Below are 19874 nucleotides of genomic sequence, written 5' to 3'. Positions count from 1 at the left end.
TCAGGAAGATTTCCTGGAGTAGGAAATGGCAGCCCACTCCAGTGTTCTTGCCTGGGAAATCCCATGGACAGAGGAGCCTGGCGGGCTACAGCTCTTGGGGTCACAAAAGAGTCAAACAGGACTTAGCAACTAAAACAACAGCAATTAAGAATTGTCTTTTTGTTTCTTCTCTTCCTCCAACACCTTAGTCAGATGTGCATCAGTTCTTTTTTTTTTTTTTTTTTACTTTATTTTACTTTGCAATACTGTATTGGTTTTGCCATACATTGACATGAATCCACCACGGGTGTATACAAGCTCCCAATCCTGAATCCCCCTCCCACTTCCCACCCCATATCATCACTCTGGAAACAAATGGAATCTAATTAACATTAAAAGCTTCTGCACAACAAAGGAAACTATAAGTAAGGTGAAAAGACAGCCTTCTGAATGGGAGAAAACAATAGCAAATGAAGCAACTGACAAACAACTAATCTCAAAAATATACAGCAACTTATGCAGCTCAACTCCAGAAAAATAAATGACCCAATCAAAAAATGGGCCAAAGAACTAAATAGGCATTTCTCCAAAGAAGACATATGGATGGCTAACAAACACATGAAAAGATGCTCAACATCACTCATTATCAGAGAAATGCAAATCAAGACCACAATGAGGTACCATTTCACACCAGTCAGAATGGCTGCGATCCAAAAGTCTACAAGCAATAAATGCTGGAGAGGGTGTGGAGAAAAGGGAACCCTCTTACACTGTTGGTGGGAATGCAAACTAGTACAGCCACTATGGAGAACAGTGTGGAGATTCCTTAAAAAATTGCAAATAGAGCTGCCTTATGACCCAGCAATCCCACTGCTGGGCATACACACCGAGGAAACCAGAATTGAAAGAGACACGTGCATCCCAATGTTCATCGCAGCACTGTTTATAATAGCCAGGACATGGTAGCAACCTAGATGTCCATCAGCAGACGAATGGATAAGAAAGGTGTGGTACATATACACAATGGAGTATTACTCAGGCATTAAAAAGGATACATTTGAATCAGTTCTAATGAGGTGGATGAAACTGGAACCTATTATACAGAGTGAAGTAAGCCAGAAAGAAAAACACCAATACAGTATACGGACACATACATACGGAATTTAGAAAGATGGTAATGATGACACTGTATGCAAGACAGCAAAAGAGACACAGATGTGTAGAATGGACTTTTGGTCTCTGAGGGAGAGGGAGAGGGTGGGATGATTTGGGAGAATGGCACTGAAACATGTATGCTATCAGGTAAGAGATGAATCGCCAGTCTATGTGCATCAGTTCTTAAGCAGGCTTTCGTAGTAGTCTTCAAAATTATCTCTCTTTATAGAAATATTTTTCTTTTTAAAATTAAAAGTTTCTCAAATCTCAAAAGTAGTATGTTAACCTCAATCTGTGAATCTAGGGGAGGTTGTACAAAGTACCATTTCTTCTTCATACCATCTGGGTAAACTGGTACCCATCTTTCTCATCTTTCATATGGATGACAACATACATAACTAGTCACTTAACAAAGATTATTTTTACTGCTCTTTTACAAAATGAGATGGGTCCATATGCTTTGCATACTAATGTAGAGGTTCCTTAGGCCAATATCGAAAACACTGATGGATCTCAGTAGTGTATGGATTATGTTTCAATTAATTTGGAACTCTTGCCTATCAGAGTAGTTACCACTCTTTATAATCATGTACTTAATTGCCTGTTAGATTCTTAGCATTGGGAGGACAGAGGCATGACAATCTTGTTCACTGATATGCTCCTACTACCTGGAGCAAGATTTAGCGTCAAAAGCATTTTGAATGAATGCCCAGACAAACAGCAAGAGCGAATAATGTGTCACTAAAACAAGAGCTGGTATTCATTGAGAATGTACTATGGGCCAGTGGTATGAGAAGAGGTTATGTGCTTATATGCATTACCTCTTTCACTACTCAAAACCTAGGAAGTCAGTGCTATTACTAGTTCACTCTATCACCGAGGGAACTGAACCATAAAGAAATTGTCACTGGCCCGGATGTCATGACTACTGGGCAAAGGATCCCATGTTCTTCGTATTGGACTCTCCTGTTCGCAGTCGTGTTCAACTCTTTACCACCCATGGACTATCTTCTGCCAGGTTCCTCTGTCCATGGCATTTTCCAAGCAAGAACACTGAAGTAGGTTGCCATTTCCTTCTCCACCATGTTCTTAGTAACTGTGAAATTAATAAGTGAATTACCTTTTAAAAGTTTTGAGAATGCATCAAAATTTTCCTAAAATACACATTTGTCACTCTCTTGCATTGTGGCTCAAAAGGGCATTTTAATCGATCAAGGAGGAAGTCATTCCTGCAGCCTCTCTGCTCTCAACTGTGGTCAATAGGGAGTAACCTTACTGATCAATGCTTCATAGTTAGGACTTTAGTTTATACGAAATATTTCTTTTCTAACATGAGATTTTAAATGGGAATTTTTAAATGTGTTTAACAGCTCAAGTAACTAGTGTTAATGTATTTGCTGCAGTAAACCCTATTTTCATCTACTATACATATTTTCATTCTAATCTGTGTTTTGCTGCTGCTGCTGCTAAGTCGTTTCAGTCGTGTCCGACTCTGTGCGACCCCATAGACGGCAGCCCACCAGGCTCCCCCGTCCCTGGGATTCTCAAGGCAAGAACACTAGAGTGGGTTGCCATTTCCTTCTCCAACACATGAAAGTGAAAAGTGAAAGTGAAGTCGCTCAGTTGTGTCTGACTCTTTGCAACCCCATGGACTGCAGCCTACCAGACTCCTCCATCCATGGGATTTTCCAGGCAAGAGTACTGGAGTGGGGTGCCATTGCCCTCTCTGAATCTGTGAATTATGTATGGTTTATTCATTAAATGGGCTTCTCCTGTGGCTCAGCTGGTAAAGAAACCACTTACCGATACAAAAGCCATAAGAAAAGTGGATTCAATCACTGGGTCAGGAAGATCCCCTGGAGAAGGAAAATGGCAACCCACTCCAGTATTCTTGCCGCCTGGAAAATTCCATGGACAGAGGTGCTGGGGAGGCTACAGTCCATGGGGTCACAAAGAGTCAGACATAACTGAGCATGCATACATGCATGTATTCTATTAGGCATATTTGCTCTAAGGTTGAAGCAGCAATGACAGGGTATCCAAAATATTCTTAAATATTATACAATTGCAAGCCCCTCTTTCATTTCCAATATGAATTAGCATGAAGAATGTTTTGTTTTCTTGGCTGTTTGAAGTGAAGGTAGAGTTTCGAATCTGCTGGCAGCATTTATTAACACTAAGTGGTCCCTGAACTGCCATTTAGAGAAATGGGGTATGCAGGGCTGTGCAATGCTGAACTAGAGACATTTCTTTTTGCCAGTTTGTATGGAAAAAAATGAGATGGAAAATGAGGCATTTGGTCAGGGGATTAAGAATTTTGAAAACAGGGATTAAGTGGAAATTGAATTGTTTATCCATGTGATGTGTAATATAAATCCCCTGTGCAGAAAAGAGTTAATACAGGAGACCCTGTTTCTGTGCTTTGAAAGTTCTGCTTGCAAGATTTTGCAAGGTTGACCCTTGATTGGTATCTGAAATGCTGGATTTCAGGGAAGCAGGGAGAACCATTCCCAGAATTAAGGAGAGAGGCCCATTGTGCCTAAAAGTGTGCAGACAATACAGTTTTTCCTGAAAACCTGCTTTCCTTCTGGGAGTTTGGGATTTGGGTGCCAGGCAGAGTACCTATGTGGCAAGCCTCCAATAAAAACCCTGGGCACTTAACAGGCTTAACAAGCTTCCTTGGTTAGCAACAATTAGCAATGAGTTGTCACAACTCATTGTCAGGGGAATTAAGTGCATCTTGCACTAATCCACTGGGAGAAGACCTTTCAAAATTTATGCCTGACTTTGTTCAAACTCCATTCTATATGCCTTTTCCCTTTGCTGATTGGGTTTTGTAGCCTTTTATTGTAATATATCATAGCTGTGACTATGAGTATATACTGAATCTTGTGAGTTCTCCTAGCAAATCACCAAACCTGAGGGTGATCTTGGAGATGTTCAACATAGCATCTTATGCACCATGACTCAAACTCTTCTATTGAATTTTCACTGTGTACCCAAATGGACTTCCCAGTGGCTCAGTAGTAAAGAATCCACCTGCCAATTAATGCAGGAGATGTGGCTCCGATCCCTGGATTGGGAAGATCTCCTGGAGAAAGAAATGGCAACCCACTCCAGTATTCTTGCTTCATAAATCACCTAGACAGAGCTGTCTAGTGGGTTATAGCCCATGGGGTCACAAAAGAGCAACTTTTGCACTACTCAGCAACTAAAAACAACCACCCAAGTAGCTTTAAAACATTGGGAACATAAGAATGAGTAAGGTGTATCCCCTATTAAGAGGCCTTTGTCCAGGGGTGCGGTTCTCACCCAAGGTTGATTTTGTCTCCCAGGGGACATTTAGCAAAACTGGAGACATTTTTGATTGTCACCACTGGGACAGTGCTATTGGCATCAAGTGGGTAGAAGCCAGTGAAGTTGCTAAACAGCCTACAGAATAAATGGAACAGCTCTCCCCACCCCAATGAAGACTTATGCAGGCCAAAATGTCAACATGCCAAGGCTGAGAATCCCTGACCTAGTGGGAAAACAGACACCTAAACAGATAATTGAAATGGAATGTGAAAGCTGTCTGTTGGCTTCTTCCCTTGCAGGAGTCTTGTCTTCTGCCCTAGTTTAGCCTTTCACTCCCACAACTGGGGCACCCACCTGCCACCTTTTCACTTACCCCCTCACAACCTCATATTTCTCGTGATGAGTTTAAATTCCTCAGACAATTTCTATAATCATTCCCTCTCCTACCCACCCTACTCCCATATATCTATCTTCCTGTGCAGACCTCACTTGGCCAACCACAACACTATTAAGTCCAAGTCTGCACACCTACCCCAGACCCACAACACAGATGGGTTTGATGGTTTCACTTCAAATTCATGACCACTAACCATCAAGTGAGCCTGAAAGTTGCCAAAGCAGACCATCGAGTCAAAGCTATGATTTTTCCAGCAGTCATGTATGGATGTGACAGTTGAACTATAAAGAAAGCTGAACGCCAAAGAATTAATTAACGCTTTTGAACTGTGATGTTGGAGAAGACTTTTGATAGTCCCCTTGGACTGCAAGGAGATCCCACCAGTCAATCCTAAAGATTCATTGAAAGGACTGATGCTGAAGCTAAAACTCCAATATTTTGGCCACCTGTTGCAAAGAACTGACTCAATGGAAAAGACCCTGATGCTGGGAAAGATTGAAGGCAGAAGGAGAAGGGGAGGACAGATGGTTGGGTGGCATCACTGATTCGATGGACATGAGTTTGACTAAGCTCCAGGAGTTGGTGATGGACAGGGAGGCCTGGCATGCTGCAGTCCATGGGGTTGCAAAGAGTCAGACACAACCGAGCAACTGAACTGAACTGAACTATCCTTCACTCAGTGATTTCATACCTTGTCCTATCTCCTCACATTTCCTGTACCTCCTACTCCTTTGTTACTTTCAAGATGCTCGGGCTGTTTCCAGTGTGACACTGGAGAAAATAAAAACAGTCAGTACTTCCTCAAGCACTCACAGTCACAGCTACCTATGTACAGACACCTGGCCCCAAGCCCTCTGTCTTCCTGCTGTTATGAAGGATGAACTCCATTTGTCAGCCAGTCCCAACCCGCTCACCTGCTCACGGACATCACTCTACCAACTCCTTCCATTTTCTCCTGCACCATCATTTTCTCCTCTCTATTGCAGGTTTCCTGTCAACAGAAGAATATGCTATTAGCTTCCCCATCTTAGAAACCTTCCTCTCCTGATCCCAGCTTTTCCTCTATCACTGCCCCATTTCTCGCCTCCCCTTCATAGAAAAAACTCTCAGAATAGTTGTATGTATTTGCTGCTTTGAATTTGCCTCCTTCTCAGTTCAGGTTTCTACCAGCATTACTCTTCTCAATCTGCTCTTGTCATCCACGCACCACCCTGCGATGGCAAGTCACCATCTCCTAAGTCAGAGGCAGTAGGGGAACCCAGCGCTCTCCCTCAACTCCAGGGCTGTGCTGAGGTCCCAGCTTCTCTGTGAACCCGATTCCACTATTCCGATTTCTTTCACCAACATCACAGTCCCTCTAAGCTCTCTGACTCACCTCCTCATGCTAATTGCTTTGTTCTCTGAGTGGCTCTAAACTCAATTTCAACGAAAAATAATTCAGTTGGCCAACTCATAGTTTCAAGCCAAGCTTCATCATAAACAATCTACCAGGCTATGGATTGGCTGATTAGGTTCAGGTATACATTGGTCACGTATACACAAAAATACTCCATTATTGCTTCTCTGAGTTGACAGCTGATGGAGAGGGAGTGTTCACAGGAACACTAGGCATTAAAGACAATGTATTGTAGCCAGTGTAAATTTCTAATCACTTCTCCCTAATGGCATGGATCACGCACTGCCTTAAAATATAGTAATCCTTGCACATTACATGTAGCATTCTCTAGATTTAAATGCTTACATTCAAGGACAATGCCTAATTATCTCCATATTTTTCAAGCATTAGACTGTGTTCTCAGCTTGATAAAGCCACATTATAAAAGGAATATTTGCACTTAGGATTTTGGGCCTGGAGTATATTTTCCCAATTCTCACCGTGCTTCATTCTGTCCTTATGACTGTCTCTTCTGCTGCTAATTCTTCCTAGCTGTATGCTAGACCATAAACTCTGGGTGGGAAATACAGCGGCGTCCTTATATTTACCGCTCTATCTCGAGAACCTTGCTCCTCAGCCTAGCCCATAATAGGTGACTGGAAAATGTTAACTGAATAAGTAGTAACTGAGACTTGGTCCTAGATCAGTCCCTTTGGCTCCAATTTTATGACTTCCTGGCTAGCCCCTTGTCTCATGTGCTTAGTTGCTCAGTCGTGTCCAACTCTTTGCGACCCCACAGACTGTAGCCCACCAGGTTCCTCTGTCCATGGGGATTCTCCAGGCAAGTATACTGAAGAGGGTTGCCTTTCCCTTCTCCAGGGGATCTTCCCAACCCTGGGATTGAACCCAGGTCTCCAGCATTGCAGGTAGTTCTTTACCAGCCGAGCCACCAGGGAAGCCTCTTCTGCAATATCTTTGCCTACTCATTTTACTCTTGCCCGCCCTCATTCAAGAGCCTCTCACCGAGTCTATGACACGAATCCTGGCAAGGTACTGTACACCGAACAAAAAGGTGCATATGGAATGCATTGGTAGCAAACAAATTATCTTCCTGGAAATGTAACCTACTACTTACTGGCAACTTTTCCTTGGCACTTCATCACCGTATACAATAGGAAAAAATTAAGATCATTCAATAATAATATAAATGTTACTATCAATAAAGATAAGAGCTACATTAGAGCCAGTTTACATATCTTTCATAGGACTGGGAAATTTTAATATGCTTCTCCATTCAGGTACTTATTTTTCAGGGAGGGATTTAGGGTTTATATGATCTCAATCATTTTTTTCTTTTACCTCTTACTACCCATATTTTGGACATTTCATAGATCATTAGCATGCCTAATAGAGGAGGAAAAATATAAATAGAAAAGGAACTAAAATCAAAATGTATTGACTGGGTTGTACACCCATAACTCTGATATTAAAAAAGAGAGAGAGAGAGATGGGTAGGTAAAAACTGGCAGAAGGGGTAGGAGACTAAAATCAGCAATTAAAAATGAAGTGTGAGAACCGAGTATGGAATTCCTTTATGAAGAATAGCCTTATTTTCCATTAGAATACACCCTGGGAAACCAGCTATAGTATTCTCTATATGGTAGGTCAATTTTTCTGGCAAAGGAGAATCATATAATCTCAGTGTGAGACATTTCACACGTGAGAGAGAATCTGGGCTGGGGAGAAATGTGATGGAAATGAGCTTGAAGAGTGAATTACACACATGTTTGAGTTGAATCTGCTCCTGGCAAGCTGTAAATTACGAGACAGTCATTTCTAAGAGAGTCCATAATTGCTAGAGGAATTTCTGTGTTAATCATCAGGAGACAGATTCAATAAAATAAAAAATCAGCTCCAGCTTATGTCGGGTTCTCTCTCCTTTCCCTAGTCAGTTATTGGCTGTTCTCTGTTGATGACTGAGGAATGACTGCACCTTAATTAGCTATTTTTCCTTGAAGAAAATCACATTGCTTTGATTTAAGCACACCCAGACAAGCTATCCAGGAAGTCAGTGGCTACAGATCTACAAGTCTGTAGATTTCAGAGGATCCCAAAGCCAGTTCCTGTGGTTCAAATAAAATGGCAATATAAGACAGAATTGTAGCCCTTATCTGAGAAGATTAAATTCTGTCTTAATGCAAAACACCTTTTTTTGACTCCACAATCACTATATTAGACTAGGCCCTCATGTCAAAAATTCAATAAAATTAATTGTATATATATGAAGCATAAACTTGCCTGAATCATACCTATATGAAGAATGATAAATATCATTCAAGTAGAAAGAATAGTCATAAATTTTAATACAAATCAGCTGTTAGGCATGTTAATTTTCTCTTCTTCCTAGTTCAGTGAACTATTTATATATTCTTATTTTTTGTGAATTAAAATAAAATTTTATTTATAAAATAAACTGGCTTCCTTGGGGTAAGAGGAGTAAGTTATTGAATAGTCCCTCAAATGGCAGAATAGGCCACTGTGAGTCATAATTATTTGAGATGATTTTTTAAATAATTATACAGCAAAAGTAAAGAAGCCAAAGATTGGCATTTTTTTCTTTTTTCTTGTTTGTTAGCCATTATAACTGAATTACCTGGGTTGCTTCTGTGCGACCCCATAGATGGCAGCCCACCAGGCTCCCCCGTCCCCGGGATTCTCCAGGCAAGAACACTGGAATGGGTTGCCATTTCCTTCTCCAATGCATGAAAGTGAAAGGTGAAAGTGAAGTCGCTCAGTCCTGTCCGACTTAGCGACCCCATGGACTGCAGCCCACCAGGCTCCTCCGTCCGTGGGATTTGCCAGGCAAGAGTACTGGAGTGGGGTGCCATCGCCTTTGTTAGCTATCAGCTTTTCAATCATTTTATTGGTCTTCCTTTCTTATGATAAAACCATCTATTTCCTTCAGTTCTAATTTTGAATTTCTGTATTTCTCTCCAGCTTAGTTTAATTCTGTTTTTACCCATTCATATGAGTAAGGTCATCATAATAAGCACTGTGAGGAAATAACCAAGTTGATTTAAACAAACAGCTTTCCCCTACTGAAAGAATTTTACATCCTAATAGGAATAAATCATGGCTACTTAACTAGAAAACAAGATAGAAATACTCAGAGAGGAGTAGTATAAAGGGCTAAGAGAATTTAGAAAACAGAAGTAATGGATCCAGGGTAGAGAAATTAAGGTAGGCATCGCAGAGAAAATTCTGTGATGGGCCTTTATCTGTATCTGTGTTGGGCCTTTAAGGGCAAATATTGTTTATATATGCTGGGACACAAAATCGGGATGACATAACTCTATGAGATGACTAAATTTAGTAACTGAGAGAAATTTGTATTTCTCCTCTCGCTCATCTGGGGAAGCAAGGTTTGGATCATTCAATGGTGAGCTTGATACCCAGCAATCCCCTTATGGCAATGGCACAGGCAGGAAGGGACTCCTAGGAACTGTTTCTCACCACATCAGTGACACAAAATACACATCTCCATCTTGACTCGGATGGGAGCACACTGATGGGCCCCTAAATAAATGGGTTGCACAGTAGGACCTCTGATCTAAGAAGAGACTACACCTTGCATTTCATTCATGGTAGGGATTGAAAAATGAGAATTTAGTCTTTTCTTTCCTTTTTTTAATCATAGAATTATCTTTTAATTTTTAAACTTTGCCTTCTGAGTGACATGTAATAGTTGCTAAAGACTGTTGGGAAAATAAGGAAGAAATGATGGCCACAAAAGGTAGGAGAAGTATTTTTTAAAATTTTAAGGTGGTTAGTAGTGTCTAGCAACTTGATTACCTATAGCTTGGGCTCACCTGGTGGCTCAGACAGTAAAGAATCTGCCTGCAATTGGCAAGACTCAGGTTCAATCCCTGGGCGAGAAGATCCCCTGGAGAAAGGAATGGCAACCCGCTCCAGCATTCTTACTGGGAAATCCCATGGACAGAGGAGCCTGGTGGGCTATAGTCCATGGGGTCACAAAGAGTCTGACAATTTCTTTCACTTTGAGTTCCCACTATTCACCAGTAAGATGGCAGTGATGTAGATGAGAATACTTCTGTCATTCTTTCCAATGATGATCTGAAACCCAGAAGCCCTAAAGAAAAAAATTGACACAAAACACTTTACTATAAAGAGACACTACAAACGTAAAAGACAGTACAAACTAGAAAATATTTTCAGTATATAAGATGAAGGATGAATACCATTTTATATAGAAAGTTCTGACAAATCAATTTCTTTTAAAATAACTACCCACCATTAAGTATATGAAACTATTCCCAACCTCACTGATAATCAATTCAATTTAAACAAGAAATAAATTTTACTTATAAGATAGGCCAAGATTTAAAAGAAAACTAATATCCAGTCTTGGTGAAATTGGCAAAATCAAACACTTTCGTGGAAATATAAATTGCTACAACATTTTAACAAGCTATTTAGCATATTCCTCAAAATTAACGTGCACAATCGCTTTGACTCAGGAATTCTATGAATTTATCCTACAGAAATACAGGAACATAAAAAGCATACAAGCATGATCACTTTAACAGTGGTTGTCACAGGAAAAAAAAGAAAAGAAACAACCTAAAAATTTGTCTATAGGCACTGATTAGATAAATCATCACAAATTTTTACAACAAGCATGCATCCATTTTGTAATCTCATGAAAAAATTATAAAGTATGGTTGGGTGGTTAAAAAAAATTGCTTAAAATGTTCACTTTAAAAATTAACTTTTTAAATCATAAATCACAAAAATATGTCAAGTAAAAGGTGAAAGCATCACTCAGCCCCAACCCCACTCCCATTCCCCAAAGTTGGCACTATTAACAATCAGTATGCATCCTTTGAGGAATGTGTCTGTGTATATTTTAAAGCCATGACCAGCTCTTTTTTTATTAAACCAAGATGCAGTTAAATATTAGTTTTTAAATCTCATAATAATATACAAAGTAAACAGCACCAAAATGTTACTTCCCAAGTCTACAGTTTCCCAAAAAACTGAAATCCCCAGAGCCATTGTGCAGGTCTGCCTTCTACAGAGGAGTTTAATTTCTACACTTCCCTTGCAACATATTAAATGTCACAGACAACAGAGGCAATGAAGCTTCTCTGAGCCTTAACCATTTTCTCCCAAACTTCCTGATTCTCCGCTCACGTATTATAAATGATTTGTTTCCTATTTTAGACCAATGTTTCGTAATTTCCATCACCTTTTCTTCCCCAGCTCTTCTTCTTTCTCCACAGCCTTCCCCTTTCTCTTTAAAATCCAAACGGTTCTTTGGCCCATTTTTTGATTGGGTCATTTATTTTTCTGGAATTGAGCTGCATAAGTTCTTGTATATTTTTGAGATTAGTTGTTTGTCAGTTGCTTCATTTGCTATTATTTTCTCCCAATCAGAAGGCTGTCTTTTCACCTTGCTTATAGTTTCCTTTGTTGTGCAGAAGCTTTTAATTTTAATTAGGTCCCATTTGTTTATTTTTGCTTTTATTTCCAGTATTCTGGGAGGTGGATCATAGAGGATCCTGCTGTGATTTATGTCGGAGAGTGTTTTGCCTATGTTCTCCTCTAGGAGTTTTATAGTTTCTGGTCTTACATTTAGATCTTTAATCCATTTTGAGTTTATTTTTGTGTGCGGTGTTAGAAAGTGATCTAGTTTCATTCTTTTACAAGTGGTTGACCAGTTTTCCCAGCACCGCTTGTTAAAGAGATTGTCTTTAATCCATTGTATATTCTTGCCTCCTTTGTCGAAGATAAGGTGTCCATAAGTGTGTGGGTTTCTCCAAAGAAGACATACGGATGGCTAACAAACACATGAAAAGATGCTCAGCATCACTCATTATCAGAGAAATGCAAATCAAAACCACAGTGAGGTACCATTTCACACCAGTCAGAATGGCTGCGATCTAAAAGTCCACAAGCAATAAATGCTGGAGAGGGTGTGGAGAAAGGGGAACCCTCTTACACTGTTGGTGGGAGTGCAAACTAGTACAGCCACTATGGAGAACAGTGTGGAGATTCCTTAAAAACTGGAAATAGAACTGCCTTATGACCCAGCAACCCCACACCAAGGAAACCAGAATTGAAAGAGACACATGTACCCCAATGTTCATCGCAACACTGTTATGATAGCCAGGACATGGAAGCAACCTAGATGTCCATCAGCAGATGAATGGATAAGAAAGCTGTGGTACATATACACAATGGAGTATTATTCAGCCATTAAAAAGAATACATTTGAATCAGTTCTAATGAGGTGGATGAAACTGGAGCCCATTATACAGAGTGAAGTAAGCCAGAAAGAAAAACACCAATACACTATACTAACACATATATATATGGAATTTAGAAAGATGGTAATGATAACCCTGTATGCGAGACAGCAAAAGAGACACAGATGTAAAGAACAGACTTTTGGACTCTGTGGGAGAGGGAGAAGGTGGGATGATTTGGGAGAATGGCACTGAAACATGTATACTACCATATAAGAAATGAATCACTAGTCTAGGTTCGATACAGGATACAGGATGCTTGGGGCTGGTGCACTGGGATGACCCAGAGAGATGATATGGGGAGGGTGGTGAGAGGGGGGTTCAGGGTTGGGAACTCATGTACACCTGTGGTGGATTCATATCAATGTATGGCAAAACCAATACAGTATTATAAAGTAAAAAAATAAAATTTTTAAATAAATAAATAACTAAACCAGAAAAAAAAAAATCCAAACGGTTATTTAAGTTGTTTAAATTCAACAAACATTTAAGCAATGGTAGAACAATCGCTCTAAAGTGTTTAGATGCCCGGCTGACCCACAATTTCCATTTAAGCCAGAAAGTCGCTGGAATTAGTTCCACTGATTCTTTCTTTCTGAGTTGATTTGTCTTCATTCCCTGCCTTGGGGGACTCTTCTTCCACCTTCCTCCTCCTTCCGTGCACTGCTCCCTCCTCCCCGTCACTCCCTTCCTCTCCTTTTTTGGTTCCTTTCCACCACTCCTGCCCCTCCTATCACACCCACTCTACATTCTCTTTCCTTAATGTTTCACCTACAATATGTGTTAAAACAAAACTTAGGGATTGCTCCTGGAAGTAAAACATGATGTAAACCATGGTTTCTCCTACAGGCTCCAGCAAGAGAAGATCATGAGCACAACTGTTCCTCATCATCCGGCGGCAGCCTAGCCCAGAACAAGGGGAACATAGTAACTAGAGGGGGAAAATAATCTTTCATTTGCAGAACTTCAGCTTGTGTGTCTTGCCTTCTGCATACAGGAACCTCTTCACTTTGATCATTATCTTCTATTAAATTTTTTGAGACATCCTGTTGCTTTCAGTTATACCATCACTGTCTCATTATTTATAACTCCTTGTCCCTATGCACATGTTACCTCTCTAGTTATTGGCATCTAATTGTTACCCTCAACTCACTTCTGCTTTCACCCATGCCTTTGGGAATGCAATAGCAAAATACACAATCAAGATGCTGACCCTTCAATTTGTTGAAAGACACTGCAAAGTTCTAACATTCCTCCTAATGAGGTAATGTTTTTTTAAATTGCTTTACCATAACACATGAAGAGGTGAGACAGGATGGGAAGATTGTGACAGACTTATCTAGGACTGTGAAACATTAAAGAGATTTACATGCTGGTTCTTAATAATCAAAAGTCCAAAAAGTCAACTCTACTATTGAGACACTATACTTGTAGCTTTGTAAAAGGAACGTAGGAGATGTTGTGAAGAGAGATGTTATTTCAGCTTCCCTGGTGGCTCAGATGGTAAAGCATCTGCCTGCAATGCAGGAGACCTGGGTTTGATCCCTGGGTTGGGAAGATTCCCCTGGAGAAGGAAATGGCAACCCACTCCAGCATTCTTGCCTGGAAAATCCCATGGTCGGAGGAGCCTGATAGGTTACAGTCTATGGGGTCACAAAGAGTCGGACACAACTAAGTGACTTCACTTTCACTTTCTTTAAAATATGAAATTTACTAAGAGAACCACTGGGCTTCCCAGGTAGTGCTTGTGGCAAAGAACCCTCCTGCCAAGTCAGGAAGTGTAAGAGATGGACGTGGGTTCAATCTCTGGGTCGGGAAGATCCCCTGGAGAAGTGCATGGCAACCCACTCCAGTATTCTTGCCTGGAGAATCCTAGGGACAGAGGAGCCAGGTGAGCTATAGTCCACAGAGTCGGGACATGACTGAAGCGACTTAGCATGCACACAAAAGAAACGCCACTGTCTTAACTGATTATTTTCACCTCTTGAATCATTCTCATTCACCCTCTTCATTTTAGAAAAATCTGTCTAATATTATTGTAATCTCTTCTCTAGGGCTTCCCAGGTGGCACTGCTGCTAAAGAATCTGCCTGCCAGTGCAAGGGATGCAAGAGACTCAGGTTCCATCCTTGGGTGGGGAAGATGCCCTGAGCAAGAAATGGCAACCCACTCCAGTATTCTTGCCTGAGAAATCCCATGGACAGAGGAGCCAGCTGGGCTACAGTCCATGAGGCCACGAAGAGTCAGACACGACTGAACGACTAAGCGCACACGGTCTCTTCCCTGAAGTCTAAATCCTTTAGCGCGGCATCAGTCTACACATGTACTCTTCCCTCCCTCCTACCGTTTTCCCACCCGGGATATATGCCATTACCGTAGTGACTTCTCAGTACTCCCTGCTATAATTCTCTATTAGAGCCCAGCCACCCGCTTGGTCCAGAATCCCTTCCCCACTCTCCAGCATGACTGCTTTCCTCTGCCAGCATTCTCTCCTCCGCTCCAGAGTCTCCACTCCGTGAAAGTACCTGACCCCTGGGCAAACACAGGCACTCCTTTCTCTATTCGTTTGGTCTTCACACATACCTCCATGAGAGTTTCTGTGTATATCGTTATATATTTACACTTACTATTTTGAAATTTTGATTTAGTATGTCCAGCTCCTCATCATATTGTACTTTTCTGCCATTGAAAAACCAAATCCTTTTTCTCCATGACCTCAGCATCTAGAGTACACACCTGGCATTTAGAAGGTGTCTATATCAATGACATTCCTTGCTTGTAGGTCATTAAAACCAACTACAGCTAAGTTAGAAAATAAATATAGTAATAAAAATATTGGATGAATTAGAGAATCGAGGAGAGGGCTAGATAGAGAAATAGACTCAGAAAACGGACAGGAACCAAAGGATTCAGGGCACCACGAGGATAATTACCTTGTTGCCACTGGTAGGTGCCTCTATCCTCACTGGGCATCACTGTTGTGAACCTGTGGTGCTGCCACCACTGGACCCTCAATACTTTTAAATGGCTTATTTAAAGTCAATGTATTTACTTATTTTCACTGCCTCTGCATTCAAATTCTGAGTACAAGCATCTGGATGGCTGAGCCTGGTTCAGCAACCTGCATCTCAGCTTGTTGCTAGTAGTAATCAGTTCAGTTCAGTCACTCAGTCATATTCGACTCTGCAACCCGATGGACTACAGCATGCGAGGCTTTATAGGCAGGGTGAAGAGAAGTAAACTATACATTCTCCCAACCTACCCAATGGGCAATTCCCTCAAGCAAGAAGAAAAATTATACAGAGTAGCCAAAAAAAATTACAAATGCTCCCAAGAGTTACATGTTATCATGCTGTAACTATGAACTATAGCAATGAGCAGAATACATTTTAGGTGTATTTAATGATTTTGAATTCAACTTCAAGGATAATGGGATGAGGTTTATTCCTTTTGCTTGTTACAGACCCATGTAAGAGGAAAATAAAATTTCATATTTTTTGAGCTTTTTAAAAAAGCCTGAACTGTCAAAAGACTTTCTAAGAAGTGAGACAGCAAGTAGACATCTAACCAATGTGATAGATTATTAGCCCAAATCTACTATTGACTATATCAAAGAAATCACATACTTATGAAGCAATAATTAATTAGAATTTTAAAAATAGACAATCCTATAATGATAGCTGGAGATTGTAATATAGCCCTTTCAGCAATTGATAGCTTAAGCAAAATTAATAAATAGTAAGGATATAGAAGAATTATACAACACAATTAATGAATATTTGCATTTATAAAATACTACATTCAATACCTGAAAAAATATATATAGTATTTAACTACACAAGAGACAGTTACTGAAATAGATTCTATTCTGGTAAATAAAGCAAGTGAAAATTTTCAATGCCCTGAAATTATCCAGAATATGCTCTCTTATCACTGTGAAACTTTACTAATAAATAATAACAAAAAGGGAACTAAAAAATTTGTAACTATTTGGAAATGAAGCATCACATTTTAAAGAACTTATAATTTGTAGAAGAAATCATAGGAAAGTCAGGAAATAATTGAATTGGATAAAAATAAAATGTAATAAAACTTATGGAATGCAACTATTATAGTACCTAAACAAGAAATTTCTAAAATTTAAATCAGAAGAGGGTTTAAAAGAGGGTTTTCACCTCAAGAAACAAGAAAAATATCAAATCCAAACAAAGTAGAAAGAACATAATTTTTTTAAGTAGAAATGAAAAATAGAGGATAGGAAGAATTCAGAAAATCAACAAAAATGTAGCAGGTATTTGAAAAAAACAGTTACGTTAACAAGTCCATTCTCTACGTCTGCATCTCCAGTCCATCCCTGTAAATAGGTTTATCAGTACCATTTTTCTAGATTCCATATATATAATTCATATATGATATTTGTTTTTCTCTTTCTGACATACCTCACTCTGTAGGAAAAGGAGAGAGTGGGACGAATGGGGAAAGTAGCATTGACATATATACTGTCATAAGTAAAATAGCTGGTGAGAAGAGAGCTTGCCACACAGCGCAAGGAGCCCAATCTGGTGCTTTGCGATGGTTTATGGTGTGGGATGGAGTAGGGGAAGGAAGCTCAGGAGGGAAAGCATGTACATATCATTATGGCTGCTTCAAGCTGTTGTACATCAGAAACCAACACAACATTGTAGAGCAATTTTCCTCCAATAAAAAAAATTTAACTAAATAAATTAAATAATAAGTTAATAAAGGGTAAGGGTAGCTGGTGACACTATTGACATCAATCAGCCAAGTTATTTGATCTGCTTTGGTTTTAGTGTCTTTTCCGTGCTAGCAGCTCTCTGTCAGGAGTTAATAAGTAATATGAAGATCTTTAACCTTTGGGCCTATTTGTATATATCCATCCATATGCTTGCACCCCATATCTTTTGGTCTCTGACCATCCATTCTTCTTACAGGCTGACTGCCCATAGGTCCATATACTCTTTTATCCGACATAGATGACCAGATGTATCACACAGAGTTCTGTCTAAATGGAGATTTTCTCTCACCACTGTCATTCATAGCCACTGAATGTGGCTGTAGTGAACTTGTTGTCCATTTTTGACAGGCACCAACATACCAAACTGGCCCATTCATAAACCAAGCTTGGACTTTGTTTTCCTCAATTATCTTATTGTAACTAGTTCAGTTCATTTAAGTTGCTCAGTCGTGTCTGACTCTTTGCGACCCCATGAATTGCAGCACACCAGGCCTCCCTGTCCATCACCAACTCCCGGAGTTCACTCAGACTCACATCCATCAAGTCAGTGATGCCATCCAGCCATCTCATCCTCTGTCGTCCCCTTCTTCTCCTGCCCCCAATCTCTCCCAGCATCAAACTCTTTTCCAATGAGTCAATTCTTTGCATAATGTGGCCAAAGTACTGGAGTTTCAGCTTTAGCATCATTCCCTCCAAAGAACACCCAGGACTGATCGCCTTCAAAATGGATTGGTTGGATCTCCTTGCAATCCAAGGGACTCTCAAGAGTCTTCTCCAACACCACAGTTCAAAAGCATCAATTCTTTGGCGCTCAGCTTTCTTCACAATCCAATTCTCACATCCATACATGACCACAGGAAAAACCATAGCCTTGACTAGATGGACCTTTGTTGGCAAAGTAATCTCTCTGCTCTTGAATATGCTATCTAGGTTGGTCATAATTTTTCTTCCAAGGAGTAAGCATCTTTTAATTTCATGGCTGCAATCACCGTCTGCTGTGATTTTGGAGCCCCAAAAAATAAAGTCTGACACTATTTCCACTGTTTCCCCATCTATTTCCCATGAAGTGATGGGACCGGATGCCATGATCTTCGTTTTCTGAATGTTGAGCTTTAAGCCAACATTTTCACTCTCCTCTTTCACTTTCATCAAGATGCTTTTTAGTTCCTCTTCACTTTCTCCCATAAGGGTGATGTCATCTGCATATCAGAGGTTATTGATGTTTCTCCCGGCAATCTTGATTCCAGCTTGTGCTTCTTCCAGCCCACAGTTTCTCATGATGTACTCTGCATAGAAGTTAAACAAGCAGGGTGACAATATACAGCCTTGACAGACTCCTTTTCCTACTTGGAGCCAGTCTGTTGTTCCATGTCCAGTTCTAACTGTTGCTTCCTGACCTGCATACAGATTTCTCAAGAGGCAGGTCAGGTGGTCTGGTATTCCCATCTCTTTCACAATTTTCCACAGTTTACTGTGATCCACACAGTCAAAGGCGTGGGCATAGTCAATAAAGCAGAAATAGATGTTTTTCTGGAACTCTCTTGATTTTTTAGTAATCCAGCAGATGTTGGCAATTTGATCTCTCGTTCCTCTGCCTTTTCTAAAACCAGCTTGAACATCTGGAAGTTCACGGTTCACGTATTGCTGAAGCCTGGCTTGGAGAATTTTGAGCATTACTTTACTAGCGTGTGAGATGAGTGCAATTGTGCGGTAGTTTGAGCATTCTTTGGCATTGCCTTTCTTTGGGATTGGAATGAAAACTGACCTTTTCCAGTCCTGTGGCCACTGCTGAGTTTTCCAAATTTGCTGGCATATTGAGTGCAGCACTTTCACAGCATCATCTTTCAGGATTTGAGACAGCTCAACTGGAATTCCATCACCTCCACTAGCTTTGTTTGTAGCGATGCTTTCCAAAGCCCACTTGACTTCACATTCCAGGATGTCTGGCTCTAGGTGAGTGATCACACCATTGTGATTATCTGGGTTGTGAAGATCTTTTTTGTACAGTTCTGTGTATTCTTGCCACCTCTTCTTAATATCTTCTGCTTCTGTTAGGTCCATACAATTTCTGTCCGCTATCAAGCCCATCTTTGCATGAAATGTTCCCTTGGTATCTCTAATTTTCTTGAAGAGATCTCTAGTCTTTCCCATTCTGTTGTTCTCCTCTGTTTCTTTGCACTGATCTCTGAGGAAGGCTTTCTTATCTCTCCTTGCTATTCTTTGGAACTCTGCATGCAGATGCTTATATCTTTCCTTGTCTCCTTTGATTTTCACTTCTCTTCTTTTCACAGCTATTTGTAAGGGCTCCTCAGACAGCCATTTTGCTTTTTTGTGTTTCTTTTCCATGGGGATGGTCTTGATCCCTGTCTCCTGTACAATGTCACGAACCTCCATCCATAGTTCATCAGGCACTCTATCTATCAGATCTAGTCCCTTAAATCTATTTCTCATTTCCACTGTATAATCACAAGGGATTTAATTTAGGTCATACCTGAATGGTCTAGTGGTTCTCCCTACTTTCTTCAATTGTAGTAAGTAATTGCATTGTAACTAAGTGATAACTAAAATTGTGAGGTAAGTGATTGCT

Source organism: Capricornis sumatraensis, chromosome 7 (assembly GCF_032405125.1).
Source record: "Capricornis sumatraensis isolate serow.1 chromosome 7, serow.2, whole genome shotgun sequence".
NCBI lineage: Eukaryota > Metazoa > Chordata > Mammalia > Artiodactyla > Bovidae > Capricornis > Capricornis sumatraensis.
The sequence above is the reverse complement of the archived record's forward strand: the minus strand, read 5'-3'. Positions refer to the sequence as shown.